Here is a 22,675-nt window from a genome sequence, read left to right on the forward strand (position 1 = left end):
TCCGTCTTGTAACCCCACGATACATGGTGCGAATTAAAATATCCAGCCAAAATAACCGAATTTTGACAATTAACTAGTAGGTGGTCTAGAGATCTGGTGTCCTGAACACCATGAGGGAAATAAACATTCGCTAATGTAAACGGACTGAACCCTGGAATTTCAAAATCTAGAGCCAATAATTCAGAATCTAAACTAGAATATTGAAATCTTAGCCCTATGACAAAATTTTGAAGAAACTAGAATTAGTAACCCACCACCTCTTGTCTCGCGATCTTGTCGGAATGATCGATAATTTTGTAAGTGAAAATGTTTTTCAGTTGTCAGCCAAGTTTCTTGTAAAACGATTATTACTGGATTATGTCTTAAAGAAAGATAAACTAAATCTGTAGTAGCTGAAAGAAGTGATCTACAGTTCGACTGAAGAACTTCTAACTTTCCTATGGTTATGTAATCCGGGCAGCAGCAACAGCCTGCCCCAAAATGTTTTCCTTTGGTTTAGAGCCTAGCTGTTGCTTTTTTGATTTTGCTTGTGGGCGAGGTGATGACGGGTTTGACAACGGGGATCCACTGCGTTTTAGAATTCGCGTGTCTGTCTCTCCCATATCTGCATCATGAGCCTCGTCTGACTTGTTGGAATTTTGCATAGGTGATGCGGAAATAGACTCATTTTGCGAACAAGACATTGCAGCTAATGAGTGCTGCACTGATAGTGAATGTCCAGGTGCCGTAGGAGAAACCATAGCAGTTTGCACAGTCTGAGAATTTTGAGCTGCTAGAACATTGGATATGCATTCTGTGATTGTTGTCACAATCCTATCCACCATTTTGGTCATGGTTGCTTCCACAGCAGTTATTATGGTTTTAGACATCGTGGAATCTAATGGTGCTCCTGAACGTGCCGACACACCTGCATACCCATGAGCTCTGTCTTTAATTTTCTGAATTGCCTCACGCCTCGAGCAACGTTTGCAGTCAATAATCTCCAGAGTTTTCATTTCATGCGCTCTAGAGGGACATTCCAAAGAGTTTGCTGAATGAAGTCCGCCGCAAAGACAACATTTGACAATTTGATCAGAGCATAAGTGTGCTTTATGTGCTTCACCGCATTTGCAACACCGCAAAGTGGATTTGCAACCGCCTGCAGTATGGCCATAACGCCAGCAGTTGTTGCACTGCAGAGGCTTTGATGGTAGGTGATCTACTCTGAATATTAAAGGCCACGCTTTAATCTCCGATGGACAGACTGTGCCTGCAAATGTAGCAATAACCGATTCTGTCGGCACACGAACATTATTTACCTCCCGGCTACAGCGATAGACCGCAACAACGCCTGCCGCGGAAAGAAGGTCAAGGGTTTCTTGTGAACTTAATGAGGAATCTACACCTCGGACTAGACCTCTTGTGCAGGCCAGGTGTGAAGGGATAAAACTGCTTACCTGATGAGAGGCAAAAGTGGAGCCTTTTAGCAGGTCCTTTATGCATGATAGTTCTGGCGAACGGCAAAGAATCCCGCCGCGACCAAATTGGCGCACCTCGACTATTGCTTCGTAGAAGGAAGTGATTTCCTGAAGGGCAGCTCGAACAGCTCCTGGGTTGTTCATTTTAATGGTGCCCCCCTCCTTAGGTACGAGTGCCACAGGGATGTTGCGGACACCGGAGCTCTGAAAAGCTTCCAAGGGCAGATCATCGGTCAGGAGGGAAGCCGACCAAGGGGAGCGCCCTTTGCAGGGGAACTGAGTCGACATTACCTTAAATTGACAATGTCACCGTGTGCGTTAGTCAAAGAGAACAAAAGAAGCACAGGGGAAAGACAAAACCGGGACCCAGCAACCCAATACTTAGCCGATCGTCAAGGAGCAGAGGCGCTTTCTTGCGGACACGGAGCGAGGCGTAGCGAAGCACCAAGACAGCGATCAACTCTACCAGCCGAATCTTCTTCTTCCATTCCAATTCCTCCTAAGGTGAGCGGCTGCTTCCCTTTCGTATGCATGCTGTACTGCATGTGCATTCAAGGGCGTAACTAATGGCGAATTCGAGTGGGAGAGCAGGTGCATCGAGAGCCCTTAGAAAGTGCTCTCAGACAAGCCGGCGCCTTCCAGTGAGAAAGCAGCAGTACAATCACTGGCTTCCTGTGGCAAAGGAGGTAGGCTTTTCCTCCACTGAGAGCACCCGAGTGCACTCCCGGCTGCTCTCTCGTCTAAAGCGAGTGTAGAGGAAGCCACATGGCATAAACTGTCATATTTTCGCCATTTTGTTGTTGCTCTCTGGAGTCGGCGATGCTTAAAATGGCGGCTGCAAAGCGTTGGTGCTCGGCGAGCGGAAAGCATTGCTCAGGTGCTGTATGCATGTTTGAGAGTCGCTGCTCGTATGGAAAGGGCCAAAGGAGGCCAAACGCCGAGCTGTGAGAACAAAGGCATACAAAACAAGCGGTTGTTCACGGAGCGTTGGCCTCTACTCGTGTTGCAACTGCTGAGACTGCAGGTAGGCGGAGAATTCTGGGGACAGAAGTGCGGTAACGTGGTCGTGGCGCACTGCTCTCGACACGCAGAGAGCGTTCCCGTGGTAGGACTGTTACACCCGCGCTCGGCGTGCTCCTGTACTGCCCTGAAATGCTTGGTGCCTCTGCTCTCGTCCCCCGAACAGAATGCGCCATAATGAGTATGCGCAGAAGTGAGTATCGCTTCTGCGCGGACAGCCTGAAATGCGATGCTGACTACCTTAGTGTAGCTTCCACTACAAAAATCACCGATCACAAAACACCAAAATATCAGTTAGAATGCTTTTTAAAAGCACTTGAGCTTCCCCTGCTGCCGGAGCGGTTCCTTAGAAGTATCTTAAAACGTTGACAGTAGGAGCCCTGTTTTCTACGATTCACCATTTTGTTCAAATTGTGACGTATGCGTGACGTGTGCAATAGAACGATACCGTGTTGCGTAAATACATAATCGTATTACGCATTCTAACGAAAATAAAAAAGTGATAGAAAAAAGAAGCTGTCATCTGCTACTGCATACTAGCGCCAAGTATTAAAAACGAAGATGTTCCAGAAACAGCGCCGCTGCGGGGCATTCCGCGATTCAGAATCCTCGGGTTGCAGGGAGGGCGAGTCAAATACGTTGTGATTTTGTGGTCTCAGCGTGTCATGAACTTGCGGTCAGACTTTCGGCAGCAGCTAAACACGAAAAATCTGAGCGAGTTTGTAACGTGAGGAAGGTTGCAGCTGAAGAGCAAGAACGAAAACAATATTCGCTGTGGCTTGGCACAACTTGGGAGCAGAAAGTGGCATTGCTCCTCATAAGCGCCGATGACATCTCATGTTCACATATGAGTGGCCTGTAAATGAGGTATTGAAAATTTATGAATCACGTCGTAAAAGAACGAATCGAGAGATGCCCTAAATAGTTTCAGCACTGAGAAAGTGGCGCCTGCCCAGTCATCATGGTCCATGTCCGAGATGACAGCGCTCGCAGTCTCAAAGTATTAATTAGTGTTAGGTACAAACTATGCACGACGCAAGGTACTAGCCACTATACGATGCCCGCCTGCCCACCTTTTATCGAACAGCCGCGTTATGACCAGCTACCGGCAGGTAAGCAAGTCTGCTTAAGTTTATAACATCTTGTGTCGGCTTGAATTGTGTAGAGCGCTTAAAGCAGCGCAGAGTAAGAAAGCACACACACACACACACGCACACACGCACACACACACACACACACGCACACACACACACACACACACACACACACCGACATCGTGGAAGACACACACTGGGCCTTACACCTAGTAGGGTAAATCGTCATGCCCAGGCGTGCGAAAGGTTCTTGAGAAACGCGAAAGGTGTCTGAAAATGAGAGAGAGAAGCAGAAGAAAGGAATAGCAGGATGGTTAACTCGACGCTGCCCAGAGTACGGTACACGTCAAGAGGGGGATAAACTGAATAAAAGGAAAGAAAGCGAGAGATGACTCAGGAAACTGTAATATGATCTTGGACGGCGCCGCGCGCGCTCATTCCTTACTGTCGAAACGGTAAAATGCAAATCATTATTGGGAGATTGTTTTCTGGCTGTATTAAAAAAAAGCAATCAACACAAAATGTCACTTGTAGAGGAAGTGCGTCGAGGACGGCGTCGAGGTCGGCGGGGAAGCTGGGCGATCAAGATCAACAATATAGTGCCTAGAATATACTGGCACTATACCAACACAATCTGCGCGTTGGCAATTTCACACTTCTTCCTCTTCGTCAGCGTTCAGCGAAGGGGCCAATCTTCTTCACAATGCCCCCCAGGAAAAAAGGAGCCATCCTGACGACGTAAGGGGACGAATATACTATGGGATCGTAGAATGGCTTAAGGGGCTGCACATGAACAGTTTCACGGCCACTGCGTCGCAAATCGGAAGCTGGCGTAAGCGGCTCAACAATATAGTTCACTGGTGAAGTGCGCTCGACGACGCGGTAGGGCCCATGATACTTGGAGATGAGTTTTGTTGAGAGGATGGGGCTGGCGGATGGAACCCAGAGCCACACAAGTGAGCCAGGCTCGAAGTGTGGTGCATTTTTCTGATTAGTATCATGGCGGTATTTTTGGCGCCACTGAGAATCGGTTGTGTATGTCCGTGCAATCGGGTGGCATTCTCCTGCGTGCTGTGCAGCGTCCGTCACTGTGGTACATTCTGATGCGTCAGGGTTGTAGGGGAGGACAGTATTAAGGGGAACAGATGGATGCCGACTGTAAAGCAAAAAGAACGAAGAGAAGCCCGTGCTGGATTTCGTAGCAGTGTGTACGCGTAGGTGATATAAGGAAGTACAATGTCCCAGTTTGCGTGGTTGGATCTGACGTACTTCGCGAGTATGTCACCGATGGTGCGATAAAATCGTTCAGTAAGGCCGTTTGTTTGCGGGTGTTGCGGGTGGTAGTCGGTGCAAGTGCGATTAATGATTTCGCACTGAGCGAGCAGGGCTTGAACGACATTAGATAAGAAAGCACGGCCTTTAGCTGTCGCTGAGCAATTCACAATGAGCACCGTGACGGAGAATGAAGTTCTTCAATAAGAAACTGGCCGCATCTCGGGCTGTTGCAGCTGGGAGCGCGGCGATTTCGGCATATCGCGTCATGTGGTCGACGGCAGCAATGACCCAGCGAATGCCATAAGATTTGTATGGAAAAGGGCCGTAGGGGTCAATTCCAATGTGGTCGAAGGGTCTAACCGGGCATGTGAGAGGCTATAACTCACCAGCCGAACGGTGAGAGGCAGGTTTGCGGCGTTGGCAAGTCAAGCACGATCGGACGTACCTTAAACCGAGTTGTACATATCGCGCCAATAGTAGCGAAGACGAATTCGAGTGTACGTCTTGAAACTTCCTGCGTGACCGCACTGCGGATCGGCGTGCAAAGCTGTACATATTTGAGTCCGTAGATGGCGCGGAATCACGAGGAGCCATCCCTTACAAAAATGTCTATGATCACTTTATGCGATGTCTTTAGACAATATGATCATAGAAGCTATCGACCATCAAAAGAAAGTCTTTAAAACACGTATGATCTATGTATGATCTCCCTTCCGACAATTGGCCACTGTGATTGAATAGAATGTATTTACATAGAACGTATTTATACCTCCTATGATTAGCCTATTGATAGTCTATATGGACACTGTAACGACTGTGTTCCGATAATTGGCCACCGTTATTTTAAAGAATCGTGTTCATACGAAGTATTAATACCTTGTGTTATGCTAACTATATTTCAAGTGTCCAATAATAATGTGTATTTTACTCACTATTCACATGCATGTAATATTTCGTGAAAAGTGAGAGTGGCAAAAGAAACAGATGCAAATTCATACCTTCATTTATTGCACAAACCTTTGACACAGAAACACTTGGTTTCCGACGGCAACAACATTGTGTGTTTGATGTACCAGCCATATCAAAATTTATCATGGTGTCACCTAGAAAAGAAATATACATGCTCAAAATTTTTCTGCCAATTTTGCACGCTTTGTGCTAGCATCACACACATCTCTCTTCACTCAGATGCCTGTTTTTCCTCAAAATATGCTAACTGGTTTCCAACCACTTTCTGTACAAACTAGTACCTGCAAAACACCCTCAGGAGATAGAGACTATTGCTGTGTTTAGTTGTATTCCTTTTGATCCTCTATATCATTCGACATTAGTTTATCACAATAGACGCCCAGGAAACAAAGGAGTGAAATTTACACGCCAGTATGCTTGGTCATCAGATAAACTCTCTCCTCTGCCATTTGCTACATCAAGCAAATACACATGTTGAGCGGCAACGTATCAGAATGTATACATACATTTTGGTGCATGCTACCAGCAAGTGATGCAACTATGCCTGTTTGCTCCCATTTTTCCTGAGTGATGGCTATGTTTGCCATAGCAGATGACACACACACATAAGTAATTACTGAAGGAGACCAGCTACACCAAGCACCTAGGGGAATACAAGAGCGATAATAGGGAATGATGAAGTATATTATAGTTAGCCTACAATATGGAGTCACACATACTTTTTACTACATATGCAGGTAACAAGTCTCAGTGTATTCCCAGAGAGTAAGAAAATAAGAAAGTGCCACTCATGCCCATCTTTTCCTTTCAAGAGCTTGTCACCAAGGTAAAATCTTTATGACATATGAAAGCAAAATTTAGAATACCTTTCTTTTATAAGAAGTCCACATGGATGCTGCTACGTCCCACTGCTACTTGTCCAGGAAGTCAGGTTGCCTTGTTACTTGTCGGCACAGACCACGGCAACAGGGTGTCTCCAGATATGGTCGAATGAAGCAACAAGAGGACTGCATGTACATATGAGAACACTAGTCAGAACAGCAGGAAGAAAGATTTTTTGAATAATAAAGGAAAAGTCAAATGCACAAGTAAAATAAACATAGGAGGAGTATTTCATATGGTTGCTGAGTGACAGCATGAAAAGCCCAGAATTGAAAATGCAATGCTCCACTGAGGAAAATTACATAATCATAAAATACATAAATACATCATAATCTAGGTAATCTCAGGAATAGTGGCAAGTCTTATGTAGGCACTATCTTATGGAGATACGTGGAAAGACAAGTCAGATGGGGTGGTAAAAAATGACTGGTTTGGTTTATGTGGTTTAACATCCCAAAGCAACCCAGGCTATGAGAGATGCTGTAGGAGAGGACTTCAGAGCGTTTGACGAGCTGGGGCTCTTTAACGTGCACTGACATCGCACAGGACATGAATGCCTTTTTGCTTCAATTTTGAGCTTACTGCTGAACTGGTCGTACTCAAAATAGGTTGGCGCTACTTTTATTTAAATTTAGACAAGGTCCTTTTGAGGATACAAGACTTGCATGTGTCTCAGACACATTCAGGGAGACACGTTGGCCCTGTACAAAGGCTTAAAACGTGGTGAGCTTGTCTCATTAAAACCCACCCGGCCCCGCGTAATCACTTTTTGGTACCTAATATTGCCTTCTTTGGTTCGTCAATAGTAGGCTACCGACAATAGGAGCTAAATTGTTTCATCCTTAAAAAATCATGCAGCTTACTGCTGGAATATGCAGTCACACATAATTTTTGCTACATATGCAGTTAACAAGTCGTAATAGTGTATTCCCGAGAGTAAGAAATTAAGAAAGTGCCATAAATGTCCATCCTTTCCTTCAAGAGCTTGTCACCAAGGAAAAATCTTGATCACATATGAAAGTCAAATATAGGAGAAATACCTGTCTTTTATAAGAAATCCACATGGATGCTGAAGAAACCATGCAGCTACGTCCCACTGCTACTTGTCCCGGAAGTCAGGTTGTCTAGTTTTTACTTGTCGGCACAGACCACGGCAACAGGGAGTCTCCAGATATGGCTCAATGAAGCATCAAGAGGACTGCATATGCATACGAAAACACTAGTCAGAACAGCAGGAAGAAAGTTATTTCGAATAATAAAAAAAGGAAAAGTCAAATGCACAAGTAACAGAAACAAACAAGGAATACTTCATATGTTGCTGAGTAACAGCATAAAAAGAGAAGCACAGAATTAGAAATACAATGCTCCACAGAGGCAAACTACAGTAAAATGCTTGTGCACAAAATTCTCTTCTAGAGTGAAAGATTCAGTGATATATGCAAGGGGTTACGTTTATCTATTGTGCATGCATACGGTACTATAGGAATACAACAAGGTTGACGACTGGACACGTTGGTATGGGTTCATACTGCACCAGCCAAAAGACGAGACACAGCAAAGAGGAGGACAGGACAAGGCTGGACTATCAACTGAATGTTATTGATAAGAAGAAAACAACGAAGACTCCTTCCGAAAAGCTCGCGCACAACCCAACCGGTGGAATGGCAGGAAATTGGGAAGAAGATGAAGAAGAAAATTCAAAGCCAATTTCAAGTCAAGGCCTAACTAACGACTTTTCTAATAGATGAAGTTCCTTACAATGAAGGCTAACAGACGCCTTAGCCACACACTTGTCCTCGGCTTTAGCAATGTAAAATGCTTCAACGAACTCTCTGCAGAGTTGATTACCATTGCTGTAAACTACACCCGTATTATTGAAGTCAGGCGCACAAAGGGACGGGTCGTGCTCCGACTTACACTCTCGGGATTGCACATGTAGCGCTAGATTAGAATTCGCTTTCCCTTCCAGAGAATTGGAGTGCTCCGTCAGGCGCACATTTAGACATCTGCTTGTTTGCCCGTAGTAGCACCGGCCACAATTCAGCGGAACGTGGTAGACCACATTCTTTCTGCAGGTAGTGAACTTTTTCTTATGTGACACTGCACAACGAAAACTATCACGAGGTACACTGTCGAGCCCCTTTCTAACTCTAGCGCACAAGGCTCCTATCTTGTTTCTCACTGTAAATACAACGGGCAGACAGGCAGATGTCTAAATGTGCGCCTGACGGAGCACTCCAATTCTCTGGGAGGGAAGGCGAGTTCTAACACTGCAAATAACAGCTGCAAATAACAATAGCAGAGTTATTTGCAAATAGCAGTTGCAAAAAACACTAAAATCTAATGAGCCCATGTATGTTTCTCTTAAAAATGTGCGGACGAAGGAAATGTAGTTGCTGCTCATTTTATTTATTTACTTGTAAGTAATACTGCATCATTTCCAGCTATAGCATGCGTGAACACAATGCAAACAAACAATAGAGGTGAGCAAGCTTATCTAAAGATTTAGAATGACTTTTTGTAATAAAATGAACAGAAATCAATCATTTAACTAGCCATGTACAGGAGACAATGCATGTACTAAAGCAGAGCTGCACAAATTTAAGAGCCTTAAAAGCTCTAGCAAAACACCCTTCTTGTCACTGTTGCCTTTTCACAAGCACTACAGGCTGGCCGAGAGCTAGTTTAGATACAATACCTCTAATTATCGCATTCAAACTGATCACTTTTTCAAATACATTGATAAACACAGGTACACATGGCTGAGCTTTCAAAACATCATCTGTTGGACAAAACCCTCATTATACTCTTGGATAGGTCTGATAACAAAGATCAGCATGGCGAACAGCCATTCGGCGCTTCCATGCGCTATGCAAGCTTAATAGCCTTATCATATCTTACAGAACACTGTTGTAATTTTCAACACCTGAGAACCAGATTCCATGGGGGTTTAAAGGGACATCTTTGAGCAAAGTTCACTGTAGGATATTGCCCCCAAAAAAACCAATCACAACAATCTATAAACACATGTTCGACAGCCTCTGGCTTTCTGCACAAAATACAGTTCACACTCCATGGAAGAAAGATCTCTCTCTGCCATCTATGTTTATCCAGGCGGAACCCAAACATGCAATTTAAAAAGAAGATTTTTAGCAGGTTGTAAAGGCATTCGTTTTACATGTTAGAATGCATTATTATTTGATAAACACAAAAGGGCCGCCACACTGATACTTCCCGTCTTGCAGCCCACCCCTTCTGTAACAAGCCCCCTCATGTTTGCAGAACTCAAAAACACACAAAACAATTAAACAGAAAATGTTCTCCAACAGATAAATATCAACATATTAATTTTGTTATTGCTAGTAACTATTCGGCTCTAGGGTTAACGATGCATTTATTTAGGTTGTGAATAAAATGAGTTCGGAAGTTAATTGCAAATCTTGGTGACTAGCAAGAAAGTAAATATCTGTGTATATGTTGCTTTGAGCAAAGTAAATCTTCTCATTTAGTCACAGAAAAACAGAATACCACTTGAACGAACGTCACTTTGACAATGTATTCAGTTGTACGAACTTTATTAAATCCCCCCACTGAAGCTCTATTGAACACTATGCAAACGCACTTTATTTTAACAAACTTCAGTTATTGCTCATTTCAGTTCAATGAACATTTTCTACGGTGCTATCCTGTGTCTTCAAAGTCATACTGAGCGCTTAAAAAAGCACAGTCCGCACTCTTTGTAGCATATTTTTATGTTAAGAACCACTCTTCATTATCGTGTGAAGAAAAGTGGCCGTTATTTAGCTTTAAAGTGAATTGGCTGTCTAAACTAGCTTGTAACCAGATGAATCCATAGCTGTCTGCGCGCTTAATTAGCTGTACAGTCATAGCCAGTCAAAGCCAGATCTTCAGCCCTACCAGGCCCTTTAGCTCCAAGAATTGCAGATGTGTGCATTTTGGTTAACCATGATCTGCTTGGAGAAAATGAAAGCCTTGTCTCCTCAGCAGGCCGTTGTAATAGGCAAGATTCTCAGGAGCTTGCACAGTAATCGAGTTCAAAACCACTGTAGTCCTTTCAAAAGTGCTGCAAAAGGTTACGCATTCTTCACTTGCAAATCAGCGCAGTGACAAATAAATGGGCTCAGATAAGACTTGAACAACCTAAAAATCTGTGACAGATTTTCTCTTCCTGGGCTCTAAGATTACCTCGGAAGGAGACTAGCCATGAAATTAGGAGACGCCTGCTTCTGGGAAAGAGAGCAATGGTTAGCCTTGACCGCCTAGTAAAGAGCAGAGACATTAGTCTGCCAACCAAGATCCGTATAACTCATGCTATGGTCTTTCCAGTTGTGATGTATGGATGCGAGAGTTGGACTGTGAAAAAGGCTGACCGCCGAAGAATTGACGCGTTTGAATTGTGGGGCTGGCGAAGACTCTTGAGAGTTCCTTGGACTGCCAGAAGATCAAATCAGTCGATATTGTCGACCATAAACCCTGACTGCTCATTGGAGGGTCAAATTCCAAAGTTAAAGCTCAGCTACTTTGGTCATCTGATGAGAAGAGAGGAGTTGCTGGAGAAAGATTTGATGTTGGGAAAGTTTGAGGGTCGCTGGAGAAGGGGTAGGCAGCGAACGCGATGGTTAGATGGTATCCTCAAGGCACTGCAGATGAAGTTATGTGATGTTAGGAAGATAGTGAGAGACCGGAAAGCGTGGCGTGACATGGTCCATAGGGTCACGAAGAGTCGGACACGACTGAACGACTGAACTGAATATTTCTTGAAGCTAATGGAAACAATCTTCCACGCATTTATATCAGTCCAATGAACTTTCATTTCAACAAACTTTTTCCTAAGGTCCCTTGAACTTTGTTCAAGTGAAACATCACTGTATGTGTACATATGCTGAGGCAGTCTAAATAAACAGTAACTGAATGTCAGCATGAACATGCACACATATGCACAGTGCAGTCAGCTATATTATGAAACCATGTTTGTCACTGAGCTATTAAAACACAGGTTTACTCAATTTTGCCTCAACTAGAAATAGTAGGTACTACTGCAATAAAACAGCTAAGTATATCTCCTGTTTTAAAGCTCTGAAGAGGCCATGAAAAATTTTCTTTAGTGCAGACTATGAGCAAGATTCACCAACATGTCAGCTTGCGCTAAAAACACAGCAAGAATCATATAACAACACCGAGCTGGTTTCAAGCTTTGCTTTAATGAAGCCTGTTACACATCCGCCCTTTATACTCTCAAAAGAAAACAATAAATGCAAAGCATGAACCAGTAAAAATTTTACAGTTATAAAGCAAACACATGAATGCAAAAAACATCAGCATGTGATACCTACCAATTCAATGCCTCCTTTACAGGAAGGATGCTTTAGGGCAGGGCACCCATGGCTGATAGAATAAACTGCCTCAACAGATTCATGACGCTGTCTACTTCATATTCAGGCAGCACTCCCTGGATGGCAGATGAAATCTGCTGCAAAAGCAGTGTGTCAATACAATTGCATCAGCTGGACTGCAAGCATTATTGCCAAACAAGCCGTAAACGCAGTAAAAGAAAGACTTCATTAAATCCATGCTTCTCAAAACCCATAACATACCATTACTTTCCCTACACTCCTAAAGAAAAGCTGTCTCAGAAAATGAATTCCTAGCAGCTCTAAGTCACATGCCATAAGTTACCAAAAAACTCAATCCTATCATGTTTCAATTCTGACCCTTGTCAGCAATGTCAAACATTAATAAACGAAGAACTTCCATAGTTGAAATTCACTTTTCAAAATATGCTGTTTCTCTGTGAAGCTTAAAGGTTCTTAGAAATTAAACAAAACAGAAGACTAAGTTTGAAAGCTCTAATCGCTTAATTCACAGCCAATTGTTAGCTTGACCCACATAACTTGCCACACCTCCGTTAAAAAAAAAAGAACACTGGGCCTGTGCTAACATAATACGTACTGACCTACTAAGGATATAAATATATCTATTACTGCGTTGAAGTCTGCGAATTGTTATAAATAAAATTATATATCACCTCCCCCCCAATCTGTGCTTACTCTAAAGGAAAGCTTAAAAACCTAATTTTACGCGGAAAGTCGTTGCTTATGGACTGTTCCAATAAAGCGGTAACCGCATGAGGCGACAACCCCTAGCGATCCGTCGCGCGACGCCGCCGCCAACGCCTGTCGCTGTCGCTGGTGCATACCGCACGGAGCGACGGCGCTCAGCGACAGAGGCGCATTTTCAGCGTTGCTCTGTTACCGCCGCCTCGTCATTCGATCAAGGGGAATGCAATCACGCTATATCCCATTTTTAACACTAAACAGCATGAAGTACGATAAAACACTGATGAAATTTCTTGTAACGCATCGTATTTTAAAGGGTCACAGCGCAGCGGTGCGTTACTATACACTGCGATGCCGACTTGCATTGCAAGCAGCGACTTTCTCCTGCTCCTTTCGGAAATTAACAATATCAAGCCACGCTAACCTTTTTCTTTCTTTTATTACCCTTCCAAGCTTTTACTGAATTATCTCGATGCACTCATATATATATATACACGGATCAGACGAAGTGAGCGCGTGAAGGCACCAGGTTCTTCGCTCAAACCGGACTAGGAAAACTAACTTCACACGCAATAAAAAGAAAAAGAAAGCCAGAACGGAAGGTGAGCACCCTAAAGCCCTCTGCGATTGGCTGCCTCGCGAGCTGCTTCCGGGCGACACGCGAAATTTTCTAAAAACCCAGAAACCGAGCGACGGCGACGAGCGGCAATGCTTTGGCGGCCCTCAGCCCGTCGCGCGACGGCGTCGCGCGGCATGTCGCCGCGAATTGTCGCCTCATGCGGTTAGCCTCGAATTACCGGCTCCATATGCAAATAGCTCAACGAAGAAACGGTATAAATAAAACAGATAGGTAACGAGTGATCGCACACATCTGATGGAATTTAACAATGACAGGTTTTATACGTCTACATAGCTTTTACGCAGTACAAGGCCACTCTCAATATTTGAAATTTGACGGTTATGGCTGCGAGGCCAAGCGGTTGTTTACCTTTGAAGAATTAGTAATAACTCCGCAAAAAAGCGCCTTAAAGATCTGAACTATGTTGCAAAATGATCGGAAAGAGGCCGCGGACAATCGAGGACCACTTTTTAAAACTTAACTAGGTGATAAAAACGCTAAACAATGAAAAATCTTCCTAGATCATTGGTCGTGCAGTATGCAGCAAAGTAAAAAATGGGGTAAACGATTGTAATGTAAAAACTGCTCACTTCTGAAACACAAAATTTTCCGCGAGTATGCGCAAAGCGTTTATAAGAAAGGAATGACAAAGTTTGTCAACTTACATTGAAGATTTCTGGCAGAAAGAACTATTTTCCACGCTCGACGTCGCCAAACAGCCAAACGCCGCCTCTCAGTCACGGGAGTTTTTGCAGATCTTCGGTGCGCAATCACGTGACACATGAAGCTGCATCACGTGTTTTGTGGAGTTCGCTTTCTTTCTTTCTTTCTTTTTTTTCCAGTCGCGCTGCCACGCCGCGCTGCTCCATCACGTGTCTTGTGGAGTTCGCTTTCTTTTCTTTCTTTTTTTTTCTCCAGTCGCGCTGTCGCGCCGCGCTGCTATGACGAAAGGCGGGATTAGTGGAACGCCGAGCGAGCGTCAGTTCTGTAGGATCGCTATCTTGTGCTTTCGTTCTTTTTCTTCCGGTGGTTTTGTGGGGTGACTGGTATTCGAGACGACGCAGAGACTCGGAGTGGCGAGCCCACTTCAGCGATCGTGTGTTTGCTTCCTTCATTGTAATGAAAACTTGAGTTCTTACCGTATGCGGAGCCGCACATATTGAGTGCCTGCGCAGGAGTTATTTGCACGCACGCGCGCTCACACACATGCAGCTTTGCAGAGGCGAAAAAGAAATAGCTCTCAAGACTGAGAGCATCACACATTTGTGCTAAATAAACACGAAAAACTGATTGCTGATTTCGTTACTGTTACTCGGAGACAACTTTGCTCTGTTAATATTTTGTGAAACTTTAAACCCATCCTTTTTGCTGTATTGATGACATCACTGCGGTAATACCGTGAAATTGCGCTGTTATTCGGTGAACACATATCTGTTTTCCTTTTCTTTCCTTTTTTTGCTTTTGCTGCTGTTCATCTCTGTAATGTCTGCAATGTTTATGCCTGTGTTTATGCCTGTAATGTGTTTCATGTACTCTAGCTTCCCCCCCCCCCCCGTCCTCTGAATTTGACAACAAAAAATTGATTGATTGATTGATTGATTGATTGATTGATTGATTGATTGATTGATTGATTGATTGAAGGGCGCGTAAATGAAGCCGTCACAGGTTTGATACCGCTCGCTGTCTACGTTGGCTAGCCTGCCCGCTTCTCCTTTCATATCTCCCGCACTTCTAGGGGAAAAAAAGAATGCGTGCGTGCGTGCGCACTGCTGTGTGCTTTGCTCGCAGGGCGGCTAGACGCCCCCCCTCCTCCAGCTCGAATCCGCGCTCTGATGGTCAAGCGCCTCCTTGCATCCTTCCCGCGCATTGGATTTGAAGGACAGCTTGCAGCCAACCTCTCGAGAGGGTGGTTGCGACTAGAACTAGCATAACGTTCCCAATGGATCACAGCGGAAGGATAAATATGTTCAGCTACAGCTGGTCGATATTCCGTGGTTCGGGTCAAGTGCGTGTTAATTGTGCCGTAAGGGCGCTTAATTGATTTACAGAGGTCGGTGCCGCGGACCGCAGGTTGCGCGCTGATATAGTTCACGAGGCTGCATGAACGCTATGCGAAGGCTGCGAGCGAATATGCGTGTTTCTGCTGGCGCATTCTGTGCCGTTATGTGTGTTAGTTCGCCGCCCCCCCCCCCTCCCCAGCCGCCGCGCCTTCTCTTCCCCCCTCTCTTCCCTTACCATTAGCGCGCTTCCAAAACCTACCCTTGCCCTAAGCTCGCACCTCACCCAGACACCACCTCCAGCAAAAACATAACAAACAAAAGCAGAACCTGTAGAGCGCTCGCTCGGTTGACGCACATGTCCAAAGGCTGCTGGGTGGTGTCGGATAACCTCCGCGAGCGAAACACACGATGCGCGCGGTCAGGAACGGATGGGCTAAGATATGGCCGCTGCCTTGACGGGAGCGGCGGCGCAGAAGTATAAGAGAATAAGACAATCGCTAACATACTGAGCGCGGCGAGAGAAAATGTCGGCGGCGGGCGCCGATTTGTTTCCATAAGTGGTGGCCAGGGCGTATGCACAGCGGGGTGGCTCGGATGCGTCTGGGAGCACACTTCTAAACACGATCGGGTCGATAAATAAAAAAATACAAATTCATTTTATTTTTCGGATGAAAATTTGGTCCTTGCCAGGGAAATGCACCCTCCATTTTCCAGTAATTTCGGCGCGTGAGAAGGAAAGCGGAGAAGGGGGGGGGGGGGGGGGGCTCGTTCGGCAGCTTACTGTACATGTGCATATACCCAATCATTGTGTGTATGCCAATATATAATTCTAAAGTTTCGCCCATATAGTTTCTGAGGGATGAGCTACGTGGATCCGAGAGTCCAGGGCGTGCGTCTCAGCATCGCGTGATGTAACCCGACAACACCCACAGCGCGTTCTCCACTGTAAAGTCGGCGGCGCGGTGCGTTTACCTTCCATTTGTGATGTTTTTGTATTTAATTGTGCGAGCGAGCTCGATAAAAGGACTCAGTGCATCCTCAACAAGAGCGGACGCTTGACTAAGAAATGCGCAATGAAGAAAGAGCGAAATTGTAACCAGTTAAATTTTCAAAATATAACCTTTGTAATCGGGCGTTTATTGAAGCTCAGATGGAGAGCTGTGAGGACAGGACCTTGCAACGGCGAGCCCAGCGTACTTCGTCTTCGTCGCACAACGCACAGGTGCATGTCGATGGCGATGACTATCACAGTACATTTTCCCCCCGGGTAAAAAAAGGAGCCATCCTGGCGACTTATGGCGCGGAAAGCACAGCGGGGTCATAGAATGGCTTCAATCGGTTCACGTGAACTGTTTCACGACCACGGCGACGCAAGTCCGCAGAGGGCGTGACGGGCTCAACTACGTAGTTGACTGCAGATGTTTGCTGGAGGACCCTATATGGCCCGTGGTAGCGAGCAAGAAACTTCTTTGAAAGGCCAGGGGTTGTGGAGGGCACCCAGAGCCACACCAGTGTGTCCGGGAGATATGGCGAAGATTCGCCGGTATCACGGAGGTATTTTTGTTGCCACTGATTTTCTGTTGTGAGAGAGCGGGCGAGCTGACGGCATTCTTCTGCGTACGTGACGGCATCGGATAGCGGGGAAGATTCGGAAACGTCAGGGCGGTAGGGAAAAAGTGTGTCCATAGTACAGGGTGGCTCGCGCCCGTAAAGGAGAAAGAATGGAGAGAATCCAGTAGTGGCCTGTGTCGCGGTGTTATATGCGTAAGAAACAAACGGTAGAACTTAGTCCCAATTGGAATGGTCGGTGTTCACGTACATAGCCAGCATGTCACCGAGAGTGCGGTTAAAACGTTCTGTCAGTCCATTCGTCTGAGGGTGGTACGAGGTAGCGGTGCGGTGTATGATGCGGCATTCTTTCAGGAGAGCCTCAAGAGCGTCTGATAAGAAAACGTGTCCGCGGTCACTGAGCAGTTCGCGAGGGGCACCATGGCGAAGAACCAGGTTTTTCAGAATAAAGGCAGCCACGTCGCGTGCGGAAGCAGAGGGCAATGATGATGTCTCAGTGTAGCGGGTTAGATGATCCACTGCCACGATAATCCAGCGGTTGCCAGCTGAAGTTGTAGGAAGGGGACCGTATAGATCTATGCCGACACGATCAAACGGACGGGCAGGACAGGGCAACGGCTGCAACGAAGCAGAGGACTTGAGAGGAGTTTTTCGGCGTTGGCAAGACTGGCAGGAGCGGACAAAATGGCGGACAAAGCGGTACATTCCACGCCAGAAGAAGCGTAGACGCAAGCGCGTGTAGGTTTTCAACACTCCGCCGTGGGCGCACTGGGGATCAGTATGGAAAGCAGCACAAATTTCGGCGCGGAGATGACGGGGGATGACTAAAAGCCACTTCCTTCCGTCGTGAAGATAATTGCGGCGATAGAGCAGCCCGTCACGAATTGAAAAATGGTGAGCTTGGCGGGCAAGCGCCCGAGACAGACGACCTGGAGAGTGACTTGAAAGAAAGTCCAGAAGTGTAGATATCCACGGGTCGCGCCGCTGTTCCGTGGCCATGTCAATAGTGGCAAGCGAAGACAAATCGTAGGCGCAGATCTCATCAGGCAACGAAGAGGGAGGCAGCGGTGAGCGCGAAAGAGCGTCCGCGTCAGTATGCTTGAGGCCTGAGCGATATATGACACGAATGTCATACTCTTGGAGGCGAAGAGCCCAGCGAGCAAGGCGGCCGGACGGGTCCTTGAGGGACGCCAGCCAGCACAGAGCGTGATGATCAGTGACCACATAAAATGGTCGGCCATAGACATACGGACGGAATTTGCCGATGGCCCAAATAATGGCCAAGCATTCTCTTTCCGTAACAGAATAATTGGACTCTGCCTTGGTCAAGGTGCGGCTTGCGTACGCCACCACATAGTCTCGGATACCAGGTTTGCGTTGGGTGAGAACGGCGCCTATCCCAATACCGCTAGCGTCAGTGTGAATCTTAGTTGGCGCATTCGGGTCGAAGTGGCGGAGGATGGGAGGCGAAACCAAAAGACGGCGTAAAGTGTTGAAGGCGTCATCACAAGCAGGTGTCCATGCGGAGAGGTCGGAGCTACCGGAGAGGAGCTGGATGAGAGGAGCAATAATAGAGGCGAAATTTAAGATGAAGCGGCGAAAGTAGGAGCATAGGCCAATGAAACTTCGTAGCTGCTTCAGTGATTTTGGGCGTGGGAATTCGGCAACTGCACGAAGTTTGGTGGGATCGGGAAGAATGCCATCCTTAGAAACGACATGACCTAGAATTGTTAGTCGGCGAGCAGCAAAGCGGCACTTCTTCAGATTCAGTTGGAGGCCGGCGGTAGCGAGACAAGTGAGAACGTCCTTCAGTCGGAGCAGGTGGGATTGAAAATCGGTAGAAAAGACTACGATATCATCGAGATAGCAAAGACAGGTTCGCCACTTGAATCCACGAAGCACAGTGTCCATGAGGCGTTCAAATGTGGCCGGGGCGTTGCAAAGCCCAAAGGGCATGACGTTGAATTCATATAATCCATCTGGTGTGATGAAGGCAGTTTTAGAGCGGTCAGCGTCAGCCATTGGCACCTGCCAGTAGCCAGATCGTAAATCCAACGAGGAGAAAAACTCGGCGCCCTGCAAGCAGTCTAGTGCGTCATCGATGCGTGGCAGAGGATAGACGTCCTTGCGCGTGATCTTGTTGAGCCGGCGGTAGTCGACACAAAACCGGAAGGAGCCATCTTTCTTAGGTACCAACACAACTGGAGACGCCCAGGGACTGTGGGATGGCCGAATGACACCCCGACGGAGCATGTCGTCCACATGATCAGCAATTACTTGGCGCTCCGAAGCCGACACGCGATAGGGGCGCTGGCGCAAAGGTGCAGTTTTACCGGTGTCGATGGTGTGCTCTACGACAGACGTGCGGCCCAAGTCAGTTTGAGGAAAGTCGAATGAAGAAGCGAAGTTCTGCAAGAGGGCGACAAGTTGATCACGTTGCGCAAGTGGAAGATCAGCATCAATAGCATGTTGGAAAACGTCGGAGGGCGTCGAAGCGGTCGCAACATCGCAAGAGCACAGACTAACGTCGAAGGAGGGGGTTGAGTCAGCAAGAGTGGTGATATGACTGGGATCAAGCTCTTCAAGACGTCCAATGCATTCGCCACGGAGCAGGACTGCTGGGCAAGAAAATGGGTTCGAGGCGTAAAGTGCACTCTTGCCGTCTTGAATTTCGAGAACAGCGAACGGAAAAAGGAGGCAGGGATGACGGGAGGTGGCTTCGGAAGGTGTAAAAATCGCAGTCAAAGGAGTTACCCACTCACAAGACAGTGGTACGAGGGCAGCAGAGAACGGAGGAATGTCGGTGTCATGGGCGACGAGAAGTTTTGCAGTGCGGGGAGGGGTATCACAGAAGGGGGCATCACAGAGGGGGGCGAAGGCAATTTGTGCACGAGCACAGTCAATAACGGCTTGATGAGTCGATAGAAAATCGTATCCGAGGATGATATCATGCGAGCAGTTCGGCAGAACAATAAACTCGATGGGGTACAAGACGTCTTGAATGAGCACACGGGCTGTGCAAGATGCGGAGGGGTGAATGTGCTGTGATGAGGCGGTGCGGAGCGAAAAGTCGGAAATCGGAGTGGTCACTTTGCGAATTCGACGGCAGAGCGCTTCACTGATGACGGAGACGGCTGCACCGGTATCGACGAGAGCGAGAACTGTGGCGCCTTCTACAGAAACTTTGATAACATTAGCGGGACGGCATGGAGGACTTGAGGAATTCGAAACAAGCGCAGTTCTTGCCCCCGGAACTGCGACTGTTAGTTTCCCTCAACGGTGCTGGTAGAACGTCGCAGCATTGGAGAAAGCGATCGGCGCCGAGGAGAATGTGATCGACGAGTGGTATAGGTTTGGCGATCTTGTGGGACAAATTGAGAACCGGGCGGAATCATTTGCGAGCGTGAGTCGGTATCGTACGGGTAAAATCGAATGTCAGGCTGTGAAGGTTGGAGGCGCTGGCGACAAAGGCGCGCAACATGGCCCGGCCGACCGCAGGCATAGCAAATCGGAAGGTTGTCCGTAGTACGCCAAGGTTTCATAGGATGTGGGCGGAACCTTGAGGGTGGGGCTCGAAACGAAGGCTCAGCATGCGGCGGTGAACGGTAGGCAGGGACCTGCACATAGGAGCCAGACGTGGGCGAAGGTGGTGGCCTAGCCGTTACTTGGGCATACGTGAGAGGTGCCGTCACAGGCGGCACCATGGGGTTGGACGGCAAGGCATCAGCGACGTGTTCTTGCACGACACGGCGTATAGCAGGGGCCAAAGATGGAGCCAGTTCAGGAACGAGGCGGCCCGAGTCTTGAAAATGGGGAAGGAGTGAGATTTGACGTGCGACCTCTTCACGAATAAAATCTTTGATCTTTTGATTCAGCGGGCTCCCTTCAGAAGTTGGCGAACCACCCAGGGCTAATGCGGATACGCCTTCGTCGCACACACTGGAGCGGCGCCTAGAAGCGCGCCGCTTGCGGAGCTCGTCGTAGCTCTGGCAAAGCTTCACGAGTTCACTAACGCTGGTGGGATCTTTCGCTACCAGCATCTGGAAGGCGTCCTCAGAAATGCCCTCGAGGATGTAGCGGATTTTGTTTGCTTCCGGCATGGCCGGGTCGACTCGTTTGCAGAGATCAACGACGTCTTCTATGTAGCTGGTAAAGGTCTCATCAGCGCGCTGAACACGATCGTGTAAACGTTGTTCGGCACGAAGCTTACGCACTGCCGGGCGGCCGAACACTTCCGCGAAATTCTTTTTAAATGTCGACCAAGATGACAGGTCAGCCTCATGGTTGCGAAACCAGAGGTTCGCCACGTCCGTCAGATAGAATATGACGTTACTGAGCTTGTATGAGTCATCCCACTTGTTGTAGGTGTTTACTCTTTCATAGGATGACAGCCAGTCGTCGACATCTTGATCGGCCGTGCCGCTGAACAGGCAAGGGTCACGCTGGCGCACGACGCCAGCACACATGATCGTGGGTGGAACGGCCGGCAGCGTCGAAGTGTCTTGCATGGCGGTCGTAGAGGGTAGTGTACGGCTTCGCAGTTCCAGTTTGGGTGGGATCGTTTCCGGCACCTCCGCCAATTGTAATAGGGCGTTTATTGAAGCTCAGATGGAGAGCTGTGAGGACAGGACCTTGCAACGGCGAGCCCAGCGTACTTCGTCTTCGTCGCACAACGCACAGGTGCATGTCGATGGCGATGACTATCACAGTACACCTTATACGTTTTTATCTATAATTCATGCAAATTGATCGTATCAATTTTCCGTTTCCATTTCTTTTTTAACAGATGCTATTCATAATAAAAAATGTAATTCAAATATGAGTTGCAATGAATAGCATGCACTCGGTCAGTTAATACTATATACTTTCGATCTGAACATTTTTTCTGACATGCCAAATTGCTTCAATATATTTTAATAGCTGTGTATGAGTGGCATAACCAGAAATAACTTTCGAGGGCGTTATACGGCATCGATAAAAAAAATTGCAAAAAGGCCAAAAGAACGAGTTCAAAAACTTTCGGAAGGGTTTCTGACATCGAAACAGAGCCCTGGCTACGCCCCTGCTATATATTGATAGGAGTATATACAGAGAAGTATATTCACCTAACAACTTGCTATGTACAAACTTTATATGAACTGATTTAAATACACAAAAGTAACCGTGTATGAACATCGTATTTACGCATGTTCATACAGATTAAAAGTACGTACAATATTGATAGAGTCAATAAGGTGTTAATACAGATTCTAAAGACTGTTCACGATCATTTTTGTAAGGGATTACCGTCCACTTGAGTTGTAGTTGCGCCGGTAAAGGAGGCGATCCCGAATCTCATAGTGGGAAGCTTGACGACGAAGGGCGCATGAAGGGGTAATCGCTGAATTTTTGGAAAGGTAGTCAATAAGGGATGCGATCCACGGATCCTTTCGTTGTTCGGAGGGCATGTCACTGATGTCGAGCGAAGATTCCGCTGAGTCCAAGCCGGAGAGGCTGGCAAAGTCGGCTGGCAGCGGTGAACGAGACAAAGCGTCGGCATCTGTATGCTTGCGACCATATCGGTAAATTACACGGATGTCATATTCTTGTAGACGAAGAACCCACCGTGCCAAGCAGCCGGAGGTGTCCTTGGGCGATGAAAGCCAGCAGAGGGCATGATGGTCCATGACTACGTCAAACGAACGGCCGTAAAGGTAAGGGCGAAACTTTGTTA

At 46.8% G+C, this 22,675-nt stretch overlaps 1 long non-coding RNA gene across 2 annotated transcripts; it reads right to left on the reverse strand.

The window, feature by feature from the left end:
* Window positions 1-5,843: 5,843 nt before the first annotated feature.
* LOC146200200 (uncharacterized) lies at window positions 5,844-14,242 on the reverse strand. 2 transcript variants are annotated; one of them, XR_014704805.1, is made up of 5 exons: window positions 14,059-14,242; window positions 12,052-12,188; window positions 7,738-7,895; window positions 6,682-6,822; window positions 5,844-5,949 (listed from the first exon to the last, which is right to left on the reverse strand). It is a non-coding gene; the product is annotated as an uncharacterized LOC146200200 (long non-coding RNA). The 2 variants fall into 2 exon arrangements; XR_014704806.1 differs by lacking the exon at window positions 12,052-12,188 and having other exon boundaries at window positions 14,059-14,234.
* Window positions 14,243-22,675: the final 8,433 nt, after the last annotated feature.

Source organism: Amblyomma maculatum, chromosome 2 (genome assembly GCF_055883805.1).
Source record: "Amblyomma maculatum isolate TAMU_Amacu chromosome 2, ASM5588380v1, whole genome shotgun sequence".
Taxonomy (NCBI): domain Eukaryota; kingdom Metazoa; phylum Arthropoda; class Arachnida; order Ixodida; family Ixodidae; genus Amblyomma; species Amblyomma maculatum.